The sequence below is a fragment of the Bombina bombina genome, chromosome 1, assembly GCF_027579735.1.
Source record: "Bombina bombina isolate aBomBom1 chromosome 1, aBomBom1.pri, whole genome shotgun sequence".
NCBI lineage: Eukaryota > Metazoa > Chordata > Amphibia > Anura > Bombinatoridae > Bombina > Bombina bombina.
In genome coordinates, this window is record NC_069499.1 from 583,840,096 (window position 1) to 583,859,143 (window position 19,048).

The 19,048-nt window shown below is 41.1% G+C and overlaps 1 protein-coding gene across 16 annotated transcripts in view; it reads right to left on the reverse strand.

Annotated features, from left to right (window-relative positions):
- Positions 1-19,048, reverse strand: part of LRRFIP1 (LRR binding FLII interacting protein 1) — a 244,359-nt gene that overhangs the window by 164,420 nt on the left and 60,891 nt on the right. The gene's annotated exons all lie outside the window — the stretch shown is intronic.

The window sequence follows — 19,048 nt, forward strand, 5'->3', positions numbered from 1 at the left end:
ATCTCAGGGATATCTTCTGGACTTCAAAGCTTCTCCTCCACAAGGGAGATTTCATCTTTCAAGGTTATCAGCAAACCAGATAAAGAAAGAGGTATTCCTAAGCTGTGTGCAAGACCTCCTAGTGATCCATCCAGTTCCGCGGACGGAACAAGGACAGGGATTTTATTCAAATCTGTTTGTGGTTCCCGAGAAAGAGGGAATCTTCAGACCAATCTTGGATCTAAAGATCTTAAACAAATTCCTCAGAGTTCCATCATTCAAAATGGAAACTATTCGGACCATCCTACCCATGATCCAAGAGGGTCAGTACATGACCACAGTGGACTTAAAGGATGCCTACCTTCACATACCGATTCACAAAGATCATCATCGGTTCCTAAGGTTTGCCTTTCTAGACAGGCATTACCAATTTGTAGCTCTTCCCTTCGGGTTGGCCACTGCCCCGAGAATTTTACAAAGGTTCTGGGCTCACTTCTGGCGGTTCTAAGACCGCGAGGCATAGCGGTGGCTCCGTATCTAGACGACATCCTGATACAGGCGTCAAGCTTTCAAATTGCCAAGTCTCATACAGAGATAGTTCTGGCATTTCTGAGGTCGCATGGGTGGAAAGTGAACGTGGAAAAGAGTTCTCCATCACCACTCACAAGAGTCTCCTTCCTAGGGATTCTTATAGATTCTGTAGAGATGAAAATTTACCTGACGGAGTCCAGGTTATCAAAACTTCTAAATGCTTGCCGTGTCCTTCATTCCATTCCACGCCCGTCAGTGGCTCAGTGCATGGAAGTAATCGGATTAATGGTAGCGGCAATGGACATAGTGCCATTTGCGTGCCTGCATCTCAGACCGCTGCAATTATGCATGCTAAGTCAGTGGAATGGGGATTACTCAGATTTGTCCCCTCTACTAAATCTGGATCAAGAGACCAGAGATTCTCTTCTCTGGTGGCTTTCTCTGGTCCATCTGTCCAAGGGTATGACTTTCGCAGGCCAGATTGGACGATTGTAACAACAGATGCCAGCCTTCTAGGTTGGGGTGCATTCTGGAACTCCCTGAAGGCTCAGGGATCGTGGACTCAGGAGGAGAAACTCCTCCCAATAAATATTCTGGAGTTAAGAGCAATATTCAATGCTCTTCTAGCTTGGCCTCAGTTAGCAACACTGAGGTTCATCAGATTTCAGTCGGACAACATCACGACTGTGGCTTACATCAACCATCAAGGGGGAACCAGGAGTTCCCTAGCGATGTTAGAAGTCTCAAAGATAATTCGCTGGGCAGAGTCTCACTCTTGCCCCCTGTCAGCGATCCACATCCCAGGCATAGAGAACTGGGGGGCGGATTTTCTAAGTCATCAGACTTTTCATCCGGGGGAGTGGGAACTCCATCCGGAGGTGTTTGCTCAACTGGTCCATCGTTGGGGCAAACCAGAACTGGATCTCATGGCGTCTCGCCAGAACGCCAAGCTTCCTTGTTACGGATCCAGGTCCAGGGACCCGGGAGCAACGCTGATAGATGCTCTAGCAGCTCCTTGGTTCTTCAACCTGGCCTATGTGTTTCCACCGTTTCCTCTGCTCCCTCGACTGATTGCCAAAATCAAACAGGAGAGAGCATCAGTGATTCTGATAGCGCCTGCGTGGCCACGCAGGACCTGGTATGCAGACCTAGAGGACATGTCATCTCTTCCACCATGGACTCTGCCTCTGAGGCAGGACCTTCTAATACGAGGTCCTTTCAATCATCCAAATCTAATTTCTCCGAGACTGACTGCATGGAGATTGAACGCTTGATTCTATCAAGGCTCTGTCTATTCTTTTGCACAAGCGTCTGGCAGAAGTTCCAGACGTCCAGGCATTTTGTCAGGCTTTGGTTAGGATTAAGCCTGTGTTTAAAACTGTTGCTCCCCGTGGAGCTTAAACTTGGTTCTTAAAGTTCTTCAGGGAGTTCCGTTTGAACCCCTTCATTCCATTGATATTAAACTTTTATCTTGGAAAGTTCTGTTTTTGATGGCTATTTCCTCGGCTCGAAGAGTCTCTGAGTTATCTGCCTTACATTGTGATTCTCCTTATCTGATTTTTCATTCAGACAAGGTAGTTCTGCGTACCAAACCTGGGTTTTTACCTAAGGTGGTTTCTAACAGGAATATCAATCAAGAGATTGTTGTTCCATCATTGTGTCCTAATCCTTCTTCAAAGAAGGAACGTCTTTTGCATAATCTGGACGTAGTCCCGTCCGTGCCTTGAAGTTTTACTTACAGGCTACTAAAGATTTTCGTCAAACATCTGCCCTGTTTGTCGTTTACTCTGGACAGAGGAGAGGTCAAAAAGCTTCGACAACCTCTCTCTCCTTTTGGCTTCGGAGCATAATACGCTTAGCCTATGAGACTGCTGGACAGCAGCCCCCTGAATGGATTACAGCTCATTCTACTAGAGCTGTGGCTTCCACCTGGGCCTTTAAAAATCAGGCCTCTGTTGAACAGATTTGCAAGGCTGCGATTTGGTCTTCGCTTCACACCTTTTCAAAATTTTACAAATTTGACACTTTTGCTTCTTCGGCGGCTGTTTTTGGGAGAAAGGTTCTACAGGCAGTGGTTCCTTCCATTTAAGTTCCTGCCTTGTCCCTCCCATCATCCGTGTACTTTAGCTTTGGTATTGGTATCCCACAAGTAATGGATGATCCGTGGACTGGATACACTTAACAAGAGAAAACATAATTTATGCTTACCTGATAAATTTATTTCTCTTGTAGTGTATCCAGTCCACGGCCCGCCCTGTCCTTTTAAGGCAGGTCTAAATTTTAATTAAACTACAGTCACCACTGTACCCTATGGTTTCTCCTTTCTCGTCTTGTTTCGGTCGAATGACTGGATATGGCAGTGAGGGGAGGAGCTATATAGCAGCTCTGCTGTGGGTGATCCTCTTGCAACTTCCTGTTGGGAAGGAGTATATCCCACAAGTAATGGATGATCCGTGGACTGGATACACTACAAGAGAAATAAATTTATCAGGTAAGCATAAATTATGTTTTTCCCGCCAGTAAGTCACAATCTTCTCTGCCTGTGTCTTTGTTTTTTGTTTTTTTGTGTTCTAAAATGCAAATAATAGTCTATATTTATTAACAACAACTATTACCTTTCTGATTACAGTACTGTACTATCTTTCTCACGGTAGTGTGTATATAAATGTATTAAAAATTATATAAATCTACACAAGCTTCATATATAAAATGAAATGAAAGCCGTCAAGAAAAACATGTGAATCCATAAATAAAGTATCATTAGGGTATATGGTCCAAATCTTCTAAAGCACTTTACAAAATGGAGGATTAACCACAACATCTAACTATAAAGAAAATCCATATAATACGCAAGCCTTGGATGAGAAAAATTTTAAGAACCCGGAGGACTTAATTGTCCTTCAGCACTTGTTTGTGTTCTCCTTCTTTTGAGATCACTATTTTTCTGCAGCATTTTTGTATGGAAATATTGTTTTATAGCACTAACATATATTATTAGAAACATCTCAGACAATTAAGTTTATTTATATAGCGCAGAAGCACAATTCAAAGAAATTAAAACTAGGATATGTTTGATTAAACTCCCTTCTTTCTGTACAGTGTTTTTCTTTAAGGACAGTTGGGTTATAAGCTGCCAATGTAGTGTTTTATAGCATGATATGAAAACAGTGTGCCTGCAAATAGTGCAATTTTCCATTTTGATTGTGCCATTTGTATTTGCCCGGCTGTGTAAACATCTGCAGCTCAGGTGATCAATGTTTGATGTTAGAAGCTCAAATCACCAGATTCACACATTTGTAAAACTTTATGTAGTGTTTTCTAACATAACTTTAGTAATGGATGTAACAAATATTGCTGCATTAAATGTCAGAATGTTGAAATACTCTGAAAACAACTGTTTAATCCTTAATGCCATGCTTTCCCCAAATAGTTCCAATTTTGCTTTCCATTGTATCAGTTTAATGTTAATTAAAAAGAGCCTTACATGATATTGAATTTAATTTTTGAACATGAAAAGTATATTTATGCAATAACTATATATATATATATTTATGAATAATATTTTTTTTTTATATAAATCTACCTTGGTTACATGTATAAGATATATTATGATATGCAAATATTGCCCAAATGACAAAAGCTATTGGGCCAGATTATGAGTTGAGTGCAAATGTTTGTGCCCGAGCGATAAGGCGTTTATCGCGGGGTTTGCACTCGTCGGGCTTATCGCTGGTAATATAGGTTGCAAGTAAATGCGATTGCTTGAGCGCAATTGCGATTTACGCTAGACTGATTACTGCATCTTCAGAGCTCTGGTTAACTGTTTTGCGAAATATAAAAGCACAAAACACATAAAAAATACATTATAATGTACAGTTACACTCATAATAACACCATCTAATAAAATTATAAAAAAAAAAAAAATTGCACAAAAAAGTTATAAGGGCTTAAAGATATGAGAGCTCAGGTGTTAGGAAAAAAAAGGCAGGCAAAGGGCTGTAACATAGAGATACAAATACATGTCTAAATATATCATACTGCTGCCTGTTATGAAGTAAAAATTGGATGACTGAACTTTGGTGTGCCTGTAAACAGTTTACTTTCAACTCGTAATATGAGCGTTAATTTGCACTTCAGTCCTAATCTGGCACATTCTTGTTTACACTTGGTTCCATCCCCTCTCTAAACTGTCCAATTTTACAGATGAAAATATTTCAAAATCAAAGCTCCAAAACTTTTCTGGTCCCGAGCAGTGTGGGTTAAGGGTTTTCTGTATATATATACTGTATAAATACAGTATATATATATATATATATATATATATATAGATATAGATATATATATATATAGTAGATATATATATATATATATATATACAGTATATATATATATATATATATATATATATATATACATGTGTGTATGATTATATGATTAGTGAGGAATATTTTGGTGTGAGAAAGGAGCACTCACAATACTATGAAAAAGCACTCTGAAAATAAGAGTTCCTTGCTCAGACTTCAGGGATGCATACAACCTACACTAATACCAGTTCCTCTCCTCCATTACTTTCCGCCATGAACCCCCTTAGCATGTATGCCTAAGAGCCCAACTGTTTGCAGAGTTTAAGAGCTGACTACAACAATGCGACTCTCGGCAGGGCCCTCTACCCATTTGATCCCTATAAATGCTACCTTGTATACTGCCTATGTTTATAGCACTGCGGAATCTGTTGGCGCTCTACAAATAACCAATAATAATAATAAAAGACTGCTTTGCTCTTGCTAATAAACATGTTTTTTTATTAAATATGATTTAATCTAACTACTGAAAGTGTAAGTAAGGTAATTGAATTATCTTTATACAACTATAAATCCATCAAAGGTGCTACAAAGCTTCACTTGCAAAAGGAAGAACTTGACCCTGCAGCAGGCTATAAATTGTACTAAATCTTCCTGGAGAGTGAACAGATAGAAACTGAGCTGTAATAATTTGCCTTCTTTATTTGCAGACTAGGCTTCCCCCATGACCTCACAAGTGACTCAGCCATTCATGGACAAGTAAGGTGACAACAGATCATATTACTGGTCTTAGCTGAGGTCACCAGCTGCCCAGGCTATAAAAGGGAAGTCAATTGCCAGTGGCTTGGATAAATGTTTATAAGTAGCTGCACCAGGGGCGTATTAAGGCATAGGCCAACAAGGCCGGTGCCTAGGGCAGCAGATTTTTAAGGGGCAGCAGAATTTTGGGTCCCTAGGGCCACTCTACTGAACTCAGGGCCGTGTGGCTAAATCAACCAAGTACTAATGACTTAAATGGCTGGCCCGGCTATTGCTATCCTATGGGATTGTATGCGGGTGCGCATGACGTGGTGACGGTGGAGGCGGAGCTCACTTGTGCAGCCTGGCCTGGACTGAGAGGGAATGCGGTATTCTTCCTGGCTCCACCGCGTGATTGAGACTCACACAGACTACACAGTGCAGTGTGCACTACAACGTGACCACTGTGAAACAGCATATGCCTTTCTCCCTTCAATACATCTTCATTAGGCATTAAAATACTTAAACGGATTAGTCACTAAATACTTGTACATTTACTGTTTGTCTATCTGTCATACATGCAAAGAATAAGTATTTATTGCTGAATCTATACAACTATGTGACTTAAAACACAACTGAAAATATGTTGTATGCATTTAATACATTCAGAAACAATACAAGTATATACTTTATTATGATTGTATCATGTGACTTTTCACCCTAGGATACAATTCCTAAACCTATCATAACTACTGTTGTATTTTTTAAGTATTTTTAAAGGCCAGTTTGTATATTCATTACATATTTATCCAAGCAGATATTTTGCTTAAATAACTGTCAATCACCAAAGAAGATGTTTAAGGTTAAACAACTACCTACTGACAAACTATCATACAGTGAAGGATATTTTGTATGATATAAACACTTTAATCATCTTACTTGCAAAATAATATCTTAATATATATATATATATATATATATATATATATATATATATATATATATATATATATGTGTGTGTGTGTGTGTGTGTGTGTGTGTGTGTGTGTGTGTGACCAGAGTGAATGCAAGCCCTGGTGAACATCTACTTAAAAAGCCATTATTTTTTTTATTTTTTACACCCTGCCCCAAAAATATTATGTCTAAAAAAAGGTCTTAAACCTGGGGTGGGGTGGGGGGCAGCAGAATTTTGAGTGCCTAGGGCAGCACAAAACCTAAATACGCCCCTGAGCTGCACCATTTACTCGTATTCTCCACTGTGTTGTTAGAGGAGATGAAAATAGATACCCTAACAGCAAATCCGAGTGGTGTATACTGCATAATGGAACTGAATACACGTTATTTATGTGCCTTGCTTTCTTTTTATATCTATTACATCTATTGCACTAATGTATCTGTTGTCTGAGCAAAATAGCAAATGTGAGACCAACATGGCATTGCCAGCTAATGTTTGGGCATATTTATTTTAGAGACAATGATGTCATGAGATTCTGATGGAGGAACTACAGAGAGAAAATGAGAGAGATGTACTAACAAATTATTCATTACATGAGATTGTCGAATTAAAAATACTCGCCTAGATTACGAGTTTTGCAGTAACAGGGGTGCGTTGCTAACGAGCCTTTTTTTTTAACGCTACCAACGCTGGTATTACAGGATTTTTTCAAAATTTTGCTCCACATCTCACCTCAATACCAGTGTTGCTTACGGTAGCGGTAAGATGGCTAAACGTGCTTGTGCACGATTTCCCCATAGGAAATAATGGGGCTGAGCCGGCTGAAAAAAAACCTAACACATGCAAAAAAGCAGCGTTCAGCTCCTAACGCAGCCCCGTTGATTCTTATGGGGAAACACATTTTATGTCTACATCTAACACCCTAACATGAACCCCGAGTCTAAACACCCCTAATCTTACACTTATTAACCCCTAATCTGCCGCCCCTGACATCGCCGACACCTACATTATATTATTAACCCCTACTCTGCCGCTCCGGACACCGCCGCCACCTACATTATCCCTATGAACCTCTAATCTGCTGCACCCAACATCGCCGAACCCTACATTATATTTATTAACCCCTAATCTGCCCCCCCAATGCCCACCGCAACCTACCTACACTTATTAACCCCTAATCTGCCGCCGCCGCCAAAGTCGCCGCCACTATAATAAAGTTATTAACCCCTAAACCTAAGTCTAACCCTAACCCCCCCTTATTTAAATATAATTTAAATAAATCTAAATAAAATAACTACAATTAAATATATTATTCCTATTTAAAACGAAATACTTACCTATAAAATAAACCCTAAGCTAGCTACAATATAACTAATAGTTACATTGTAGCTAGCTTAGGATTTATATTTATTTTACAGGCAACTTTGTATTTATTTTAACTAGGTAGAATAGTTATTAAATAGTTATTAACTATTTAATAGATACCTAGTTAAAATAAGTACAAATTTACCTGTAAAATAAATCCTAATCTAAATTACAATTACACCTAACACTACACTATCATTAAATTAATTACATAAACTAACTACAATTAACTACAATTAAATTAAATAAACTAAAGTACGAAAAACAACAAACACTAAATTACAGAAAATAAAAAAAATAATTAAAATTTTTTTAAACTAATTACATCTAATCTAATCCCCTAATAAAATAAAAAGCCCCCCAAAATAATAAAAAGCCCTACCCTATACTAAATTACAAATAGCCCTTAAAAGGGCCTTTTGCGGGGCATTGCCCCAAAGTAATCAGCTCTTTTACCTGTAAAAAAAAATAATACAATACCCCCCCAACATTAAAACCCACCACCCACACACCCAACCCTACTCTAAAACCCACCCAATCCCCCCTTAAAAAAACCTAACACTACCCCCTTGAAGATCACCCTACCTTCTATCTTCATCCATCCGGAGCGGAGCGGGTCCATCTTCAATCCAGCCGACGCGGAGCATCCTCTTCAAACGAAGTCCAAGCGAAGGATGTAGGTTCCTTTAACCCCTTAATGACCGGGGACGTGCAGGGTACGTCCTCAAAAAAAAAAGGCAGTTAACGCCTGAGGACGTACCCTGCACGTCCTCGGTGTGGAAAGCAGCTGGAAGCGATCCTGCTCGCTTCCAGCTGCTTTCCGGTTATTGCAGTGATGCCTCGATATGGAGGCATCCTGCAATAACCTCACATGGCCATCCGATGCAGAGAGAGCCACTCTGTGGCCCTCTCTGCACCGGACATCGATGGCCGGCATCGTTGGTGGGTGGGAGCCAAATTGGGAGGCGGGTGGACGGCCATCGGTGTGCCGCGTGACGTCAAGGGGGGCGGGATCGGGGGCGGGACCGTCGGGGGGCGTGCACGGAGGGTGGCGGGCGGGCGCGTGCACAGGGCGGGAGCGGGTGGGAACCGCTACACTACGGAAAATGTTTTAATAAAAGTGGCCTAATCTTGTTTGTGCAAAAGCACAAAAAGTGATTGTGGAGGTGTGGGGGGAAGCTACACTACAGAAACGTTTAACAAATGTAAAAAAAAACAGAATTTATGCTTACCTGATAAATTACTTTCTCCAACGGTGTCTCCGGTCCACAGCGTCATCCTTACTTGTGGGAATATCTCTTCCCCAACAGGAAATGGCAAAGAGTCCCAGCAAAGCTGGCCATATAGTCCCTCCTAGGCTCCGCCCACCCCAGTCATTCGACCGACGGACAGGAGGAAAAATATAGGAGAAACCATATGGTACCGTGGTGACTGTAGTTAGAGAAAATAATTCATCAGACCTGATTAAAAAACCAGGGCGGGCCGTGGACCGGACACACCGTTGGAGAAAGTAATTTATCAGGTAAGCATAAATTCTGTTTTCTCCAACATTGGTGTGTCCGGTCCACAGCGTCATCCTTACTTGTGGGAATATCTCTTCCCCAACAGGAAATGGCAAAGAGTCCCAGCAAAGCTGGCCATATAGTCCCTCCTAGGCTCCGCCCACCCCAGTCATTCGACCGACGGACAGGAGGAAAAATATAGGAGAAACCATATGGTACCGTGGTGACTGTAGTTAGAGAAAATAATTCATCAGACCTGATTAAAAAACCAGGGCGGGCCGTGGACCGGACACACCGTTGGAGAAAGTAATTTATCAGGTAAGCATAAATTCTGTTTTCTCCAACATTGGTGTGTCCGGTCCACAGCGTCATCCTTACTTGTGGGAACCAATACCAAAGCTTTAGGACACGGATGAAGGGAGGGAGCAAATCAGGTTACCTAAACGGAAGGCACCACGGCTTGCAAAACCTTTCTCCCAAAAATAGCCTCCGAAGAAGCAAAAGTATCAAATTTGTAAAATTTGGCAAAAGTGTGCAGTGAAGACCAAGTCGCTGCCTTACATATCTGATCAACAGAAGCCTTGTTCTTGAAGGCCCATGTGGAAGCCACAGCCCTAGTGGAGTGAGCTGTGATTCTTTCAGGAGGCTGCCGTCCGGCAGTCTCGTAAGCCAATCAGATGATGCTTTTAAGCCAAAAGGAAAGAGAGGTAGAAGTCGCTTTTTGACCTCTCCTTTTACCAGAATAGACGACAAACAGAGAAGATGTTTGTCTGAAATCTTTTGTAGCTTCTAAATAGAATTTTAGAGCACGGACTACGTCCAAATTGTGAAACAAACGTTCCTCCTTTGAAACTGGATTCGGACACAAAGAAGGTACAACTATCTCCTGGTTAATATTTTTGTTAGAAACAACCTTTGGAAGAAAACCAGGCTTAGTACGCAAAACCACCTTATCTGCATGGAACACCAGATAGGGCGGAGAACACTGCAGAGCAGATAACTCTGAAACTCTTCTAGCAGAAGAAATAGCAACCAAAAACAAAACTTTCCAAGATAACAACTTAATATCTATGGAATGTAGAGGTTCAAACGGAACCCCTTGAAGAACTGAAAGAACTAGATTTAAACTCCAGGGAGGAGTCAAAGGTCTGTAAACAGGCTTGATTCTAACCAGAGCCTGAACAAATGCTTGAACATCTGGCATAGCTGCCAGTCGTTTGTGTAGTAAGACAGATAAAGCAGAAATCTGTCCCTTTAGAGAACTCGCAGATAATCCTTTATCCAAACCTTCTTGCAGAAAGGAAAGAATCTTAGGAATTTTTACCTTATTCCAAGGGAATCCCTTGGATTCACACCAGCAGCTATATCTTTTCCATATTTTATGGTAAATCTTTCTAGTTACCGGTCTTCTGGCTTGAACCAGAGTATCAAACACCGAATCTGAAAACCCACGCTTTGATAGAATCAAGCGTTCAATCTCCAAGCCGTCAGCTGGAGGGAGACCAGATTTGGATGTTCGAATGGACCCTGAACAAGAAGGTCCTGTCTCAAAGGTAGCTTCCATGGTGGAACCGATGACATATTCACCAGGTCTGCATACCAAGTCCTGCGTGGCCACGCAGGAGCTATCAAGATCACCGAGACCCTCTCCTGTTTGATCCTGGCTACCAGCCTGGGATTGAGAGGAAACGGTGGGAACACATAAGCTAGGTTGAAGGTCCAAGGCGCTACTAGTGCATCCACTAGAGTCGCCTTGGGATCCCTGGATCTGGACCCGTAGCAAGGAACCTTGAAGTTTTGATGAGACGCCATCAGATCCATGTCTGGAATGCCCCATAATTGAGTCAACTGGGCAAAAATCTCCGGGTGGAGTTCCCACTCCCCCGGATGGAATGTCTGACGACTCAGATAATCCGCTTCCCAGTTTTCCACACCTGGGATGTGGATCGCAGATAGATGGCAGGAGTGATTCTCCGCCCATTGTATTATTTTGGATACTTCTTTCATTGCCAGGGAACTCCTTGTTCCCCCCTGATGATTGATATACGCAACAGTCGTCATGTTGTCTGATTGGAATCTTATGAATCTGGCCTTTGCAAGATGAGGCCAAGCCCTGAGAGCATTGAATATCGCTCTTAGTTCCAGAATGTTTATCGGGAGAAGAGACTCTTCCCGAGACCATAGTCCCTGAGCTTTCAGGGATTCCCAGACCGCACCCCAGCCCACTAGACTGGCGTCGGTCATGACAATGACCCACTCTGGTCTGCGGAAGCTCATTCCCTGGGATAGGTGGTCCAGGGATATCCACCAACGGAGTGAATCTCTGGTCTTCTGATCTACTTGAATCACTGGAGACAAGTCTGTATAGTCCCCATTCCACTGTTTCAGCATGCACAGTTGTAATGGTCTTAGATGAATTCGCGCAAAAGGAACTATGTCCATTGCTGCAACCATCAACCCTACTACTTCCATGCACTGAGCTATGGAAGGACGTGGAACAGAATGAAGAACTTGACAAGCGCTTAGAAGTTTTGACTTTCTGACATCTGTCAGAAAGATCCTCATTATTGTTCCCAGGAAGGGAACTCTTGTTGATGGAGACAGAGAACTTTTTTTCTATATTCACCTTCCATCCGTGAGATCTGAGGAAGGCCAGAACGATGTCTGTATGAGCCTTTGCTTTTGAAAGGGACGACGCTTGTATTAGAATGTCGTCCAAGTATGGTACTACTGCAATGCCCCTCGGTCTTAGAACCGCTAGAAGGGACCAGAGTACCTTTGTGAAAATCCTTGGAGCAGTGGCTAATCCGAATGGGAGGGCCACAAACTGGTAATGTTTGTCCAGAAAGGCGAACCTTAGGAACTGATGATGTTCTTTGTGGATAGGAATATGTAGGTACGCATCCTTTAGATCCACGGTAGTCATAAATTGACCTTCCTGGATAGTGGGTAGAATCGTTCGAATGGTTTCCATTTTGAACGATGGTACCCTGAGAAATTTGTTTAGGATCTTTAAATCCAGAATTGGTCTGAAGGTTCCCTCTTTTTTGGGAACTACGAACAGATTTGAGTAAAATCCCATTCCTTGTTCCGTCATTGGAACTGGGTGTATCACTCCCATCTTTAGCAGGTCTTCTACACAATGTAAGAACGCCTGTCTCTTTATTTGGTTTGAGGATAAGTGAGACATGTGGAACCTTCCCCTTGGGGGTAGTTCCTTGAATTCCAGAAGATAACCCTGAGAAACTATTTCTAGCGTCCAGGGATCCTGAACATCTCTTGCCCAAGCCTGAGCAAAGAGAGAGAGTCTGCCCCCCACTAGATCCAGTCCCGGATCGGGGGCTACTCCTTCATGCTGTTTTGTTAGCGGTAGCAGGCTTCTTGGTCTGCTTACCCTTGTTCCAGCCTTGCATCGGTTTCCAGGCTGGTTTGGACAGTGAGGCATTACCCTCTTGCTTAGAGGATGCAGAATTAGAGGCCGGTCCGTTCCTGAAATTACGAAAGGAACGAAAATTAGACTTATTCTTGGCCTTGAAAGGCCTATCTTGTGGGAGGGCGTGGCCCTTTCCCCCAGTGATGTCTGAGATAATCTCTTTCAATTCTGGTCCAAAGAGAGTTTTACCCTTGAAGGGGATGTTAAGCAATTTTGTCTTGGATGATACATCCGCTGACCAAGACTATAGCCAAAGCGCTCTGCGTGCCACAATTGCAAACCCTGAATTTTTCGCCGCTAATCTAGCTAATTGCAAAGCGGCATCTAAAATAAAAGAGTTAGCCAACTTAAGTGCGTGAACTCTGTCCATAACCTCCTCATATGGAGTCTCTCTACTGAGCGACTTTTCTAGTTCCTCGAACCAGAACCACGCTGCTGTAGTGACAGGAACAATGCACGAAATGGGTTGTAGAAGGTAACCTTGCTGTACAAAAATCTTTTTAAGCAAACCTTCCAATTTTTTATCCATAGGATCTTTGAAAGCACAACTATCTTCAATAGGAATAGTAGTGCGCTTGTTTAGAGTAGAAACTGCCCCCTCGACCTTAGGGACTGTCTGCCATAAGTCCTTTCTGGGGTCGACCATAGGAAATAATTTCTTAAATATAGGAAGGGGAACAAAAGGTATGCCGGGCTTCTCCCACTCCTTATTCACTATGTCCGGCACCCGCTTGGGTATAGGAAAAGCGTTGGGGTGCACCGGAACCTCTAGGAACTTGTCCATCTTGCATAATTTTTCTGGAATGACCAAGTTGTCACAATCATCCAGAGTAGATAACACCTCCTTAAGCAGTGCGCGGAGATGTTCTAATTTAAATTTAAATGTCACAACATCAGGTTCAGCCTGTTGAGAAATTTTTCCTGAATCTGAAATTTCCCCATCTGACAAAACCTCCCTCATGGCCCCTTCAGATTGGTGTGAGGGTATGACAGAACAATTATCATCAGCGCCCTCCTGCTCTTCAGTGTTTAAAACAGAGCAATCGCGCTTTCTCTGATATGCAGGCATTTTGGATAAAATATTTGCTATGGAGTTATCCATTACAGCCGTCAATTGTTGCATGGTAATAAGCATTGGCGCGCTAGAAGTACTAGGGGCCTCCTGCGTGGGCAAAACTGGCGTAGACACAGAAGGAGATGATGTAGAACCATGTCTACTCCCTTCATCTGAGGAATCATCTTGGGCAATTTCATTATCTGTGGCAGTACTGTCCTTACTTTGTTTGGACGCTATGGCACAATTATCACACAATTTTGAAGGGGGAGACACATTGGCTTTCATACATATAGAACATAGCTTATCTGAAGGCACAGACATGTTAAACAGGCTTAAACTTGTCAATAAAGCACAAAAACCGTTTTAAAACAAAACCGTTACTGTCTCTTTAAATTTTAAACAGAGCACACTTTATTACTGAATATGTGAAAATATATGAAGGAATTGTTCAAAATTTACCAAACTTTCACCACAGTGTCTTAAAGCATTAAAAGTATTGCACACCAATTTTCAGAGCTTTAACCCTTAAAATAACAAAACCGGAGCCGGTTACAGATTTAACCCCTATACAGTCCCAGCTACAGCCTTTGCTGTGACTTTACCAAGCCCAGAGGGGAATACGATACCAAATGACGCCTTCTAGGAACTTTTCCAACTACTTTCAGGTCCTCACACATGCATCTGCATGTCTTGCACTCAAAAACAACTGCGCAGTAATGGCGCGAAAATGAGGCTCAGCCTACAACTGGGAAGGCCCTTCCTGACTGGAAAAGGTGTCTAACATAGTGCCTGACGTTAAAAAACGTTCCCCAAGTTTATAAGTGTGAATTATCAGCATAAACATGTATAAAATGTCCAAATAAAGCAATCGATTTAGCCCATAAAAGTGTCTACCAGTTTTATAGCCCATATTAAGCCCTTTATTCTGTTTGAGACTAAGAAAATGGCTTACCGGTCCCCATGAGGGGAAATGACAGCCTTCCAGCATTACACAGTCTTGTTAGAAATATGGCTAGTCATACCTTAAGCAGAAAAGTCTGCTAACTGTTTCCCCCAACTGAAGTTACTTCATCTCAACAGTCCTATGTGGAAACAGCAATCGATTTTAGTTACTGTCTGCTAAAATCATCTTCCTCTCACAAACAGAAATCTTCATCTTTTTCTGTTTCAGAGTAAATAGTACATACCAGCACTATTTTAAAATAACAAACTCTTGATAGTAGAATAAAAAAACTACAACTAAACACCACATACTCTTAACCATCTCCGTGGAGATGTTGCCTGTGCAACGGCAAAGAGAATGACTGGGGTGGGCGGAGCCTAGGAGGGACTATATGGCCAGCTTTGCTGGGACTCTTTGCCATTTCCTGTTGGGGAAGAGATATTCCCACAAGTAAGGATGACGCCGTGGACCGGACACACCAATGTTGGAGAAAAACATTTTTTCTTTTAAACTGGGTACTGGCAGACAGCTGCCAGTACCCAAGATGGCGCCCATTAAGTTAGAGTGGGAGGGTTATAGAGCTGTTTGGGGGGGATCAGTGAGGTTGGGGGCTAAGGGGGGATTGTACACAGCAGCATATGTAAAAATGCTTAAAAAAAAAAAATATAGCTTTTATTTTAGTACTGGCAGACTTTCTGCCAGTACTTAAGATGGCGGGGACAATTGTGGGGTGGGGGAGGGAAGAGAGCTGTTTGGGAGGGATCAGGAGGTCTGATGTTTCAGGTGGGAGGCTGATCTCTACACTAAATCTAATATTAACCCTGCAAGCTCCCTGCAAGCTACCTAATTAACCCCTTCACTGCTAGCCATAATACACGTGTGATGCGCAGCGGCATTTAGCGGCTTTCTAAATACCAAAAAGCAACGCCAAAGCCATATATGTCTGCTATTTCTGAACAAAGGGGATCCCAGATAAGCATTTACAACCATTTGTGCCATAACTGCACAAGCTGTTTGTAAATGATTTCAGTGAGAAACCTAAAATTGTGAAAAATTTAACATTTTTTTTAATTTGATCGCATTTGGCGGTGAAATGGTGGCATGAAATATACCAAAATGGGCCTAGATCAATACTTGGGGTTGTCTACTGCACTACACTAAAGCTAAAATTACCAAAAAGCTCCCTACATGCTCCCTAATTAACTCCTACACTGCTGGGCATAATACACGTGTGGTGCGCAGTGGCATTTAGTGGCATTCTAATTACCAAAAAGCAACACCAAAGCCATATAAGTCTGCTATTTCTGAACAAAGGGGATCCCAGAGAAGAATTTACAACCATTTGTGCCATAATTGCACAAGCTGTTTGTAAATAATTTCAGTGAGAAACCTAAAGTTTGTGAAAAAATTTGTGAAAAAGTGAACAATTTTTTTTATTTGATCGCATTTGGCGGTGAAATGGTGGCATGAAATATACCAAAATGGGCCTAGATCAATACTTTGGGTTGTCTACTAAAAAAAAAATATATATACATGTCAATGAATATTCAGAGATTCCTAAAAGATATCAGTGTTCTAATGTAACTAGCGCTAATTTTGAAGAAAAAAAAAATGGTTTGGAAATAGCAAAGTGCTACTTGTATTTATGGCCCTATAACTTGCAAAAAAAGCAAAGAACATGTAAACATTGGGTATTTCTAAACTCAGGACAAAATTTAGAAACTATTTAGCATAGGTGTTTTTTGGTGGTTGTAGATATGTAACAGATTTTGGGGGTCAAAGTTAGAAAAAGTGGGGTTTTTTTTCAATTTTTCCTCATATTTTATAATTTTTTTATAGTAATTTATAAGATATGATGAAAATAATGGTATCCTTAGAAAGTCCATTTAATGGCGAGAAAAACGGTATATAATATGTGTGGGTACAGTAAATGAGTAAGAGGAAAATTACAGCTAAACACAAACACCGCAAAAATGTAAAAATAGCCTTGGTCCCAAACGGACAGAAAATGGAAAAGTGCTGTGGTCATTAAGGGGTTAAATGACGTCATCCAAGTTGGCGTCCCTTGAATTCCGATTGGCTGATAGGATTCTATCAGCCAATCGGAATTAAGGTAGTAAAAATCCTATTGGCTGATCCAATCAGCCAATAGGATTGAGCTCGCATTCTATTGGCCGTTCCAATCAGCCCATAGAATGCAACCTCAATCCTATTGGCTGATTGGATCAGCCAATAGGATTTTTCCTATCTTAATTACGATTAGCTGATAGAATCCTATCAGCCAATCGGAATTCAAGGGACGCCATCTTGGATGATGTCATTTAAAGGAACCTTCATTCTTCGCTTGGACTTCATTTGAAGAGGATGCTCCACGTCGGCTAGATTGAAGATGGACCCGCTCAGTTCTGGATGGATGAAGATAGAAGATGCCGTCTGGATGAAGACTTCTGCCGCTTGGAGGACCTCTTCTGCCTGGATTGGATGAAGACTTCTGCCCCTCTGGAGGTCCATTTGTGCCCGGCTGGGTGAAGACTTCTCAAGGTAGGGTGATCTTCAAGGGGGTAGTGTTTTTAAGGGGGGATTGGTGGGTTTTAGAGTAGGGTTGGGTGTGTGGGTGGTGGGTTTTAATGTTGGGGGGTATTGTATTTTTTTTTACAGGTAAAAGAGCTGATTACTTTGGGGCAATGCCCTGCAAAAGGCCCTTTTAAGGGCTATTTGTAATTTAGTATAGGGTAGGGAATTTTATTATTTTGGGGGGCTTTTTTATTTTATTAGGAGTATTAGATTAGGTGTAATTAGTTTAAAAAAAATTGTAATTATTTTTTTATTTTCTGTAATTTAGTGTTTGTTGTTTTTCGTACTTTAGTTTATTTAATTTAATTGTAGTTAGTTTATGTAATTAATTTAATGATAGTGTAGTGTTAGGTGTAATTGTAATTTAGGTTAGGATTTATTTTACAGGTAAATTTGTACTATATGTTAATAACTATTTAATATCTATTCTACCTAGTTAAAATAAATACAAAGTTGCCTGTAAAATAAAAATAAATCCTAAAATAGCTACAATGTAACTATTAGTTATATTGTAGCTATTTTTTGGTTTATTTTATAGGTAAGTATTTCGTTTTAAATAGGATTAATTTATTTATTTGTAGTAACTTAATTCCGTTTTATTTAAATTATATTTAAGTTGGGGGGTTAGACTTAGAGTTAGACTTAGGTTTAGGGGTTAATAAATTTAATGTAGTAGCGGCGACATTGGGGGTGGTAGATTAGGGGTTAATAAATGTAGATAGGTGTTGGCGATGTTAGGGACGGCAGATTAGGGGTTAATAAAATTTAACTAGTGTTTGCGAGGTGCGAGTGCGGCGGTTTAGGGGTTAATATGTTTATTATAGTGGCGGCGATGTCCGGTCGGCAGATTAGGGGTTAAAAACTTTATTTAAGTGTTTGCGATGTGGGGGGGGGGGCTCGGTTTAGGGGTTAATAGGTAGTTTATGGGTGTTAGTGTACTTTGTAGCACTTTAGTTAAGAGTTTTATGTTACGGCGTTAGCCCATAAAACTCTTAACTACTGACTTTTAAATGCGGTAGGTGTCTTGACAGCTGAGGGTCTACCGCTCACTTCTTCCAAGACTTGTAATACCGGCGTTAGGAAAATCCCATTAAAAAGATAGGATACGCAATTGACGTAAGGGGATGTACGGTAAGCGCGAGTCACAGAAGAAAAGTGAGCGGTACACCTGTACCTGCCTGACTCGTAATACCAGCGGGCGTTAAAAAGCAGCATTGGGACCTCTCAACGCTGCTTTTTAAGGCTAACGCAAGACTCGTAATCTAGCCGACTATTTCTATTAAGGTCTTCATGGCATTCTAACTGTGAATGAAACAGTCACCCAACACTTGGTATAAGTGTTTAACAGTTTGTCGCTCTTTGGTACTAAAACCTTTACTTAAACTGACAAGCACTGACGTCTCTGCTTGATTGCTGGCCACTTTATTTTTATACATAGTATTAAAAACACAGAAATGTAATGGTAAGAGCAGCGAAAAAACAAGAGACGATTTGCTTACATAATTCAAAGGCCTAAACGTACTTAATCATCACAATACCTTTATAAGTAGATCTCATGCTTTTAGAATGCTTTTTGTTTCTCTTTATTAATACTTCTTCCACCAGAATATATTCTCCTTCCAGATCCAACCACCCTTTCTCTAAATTAATATTTTTACAAATCATTTCTG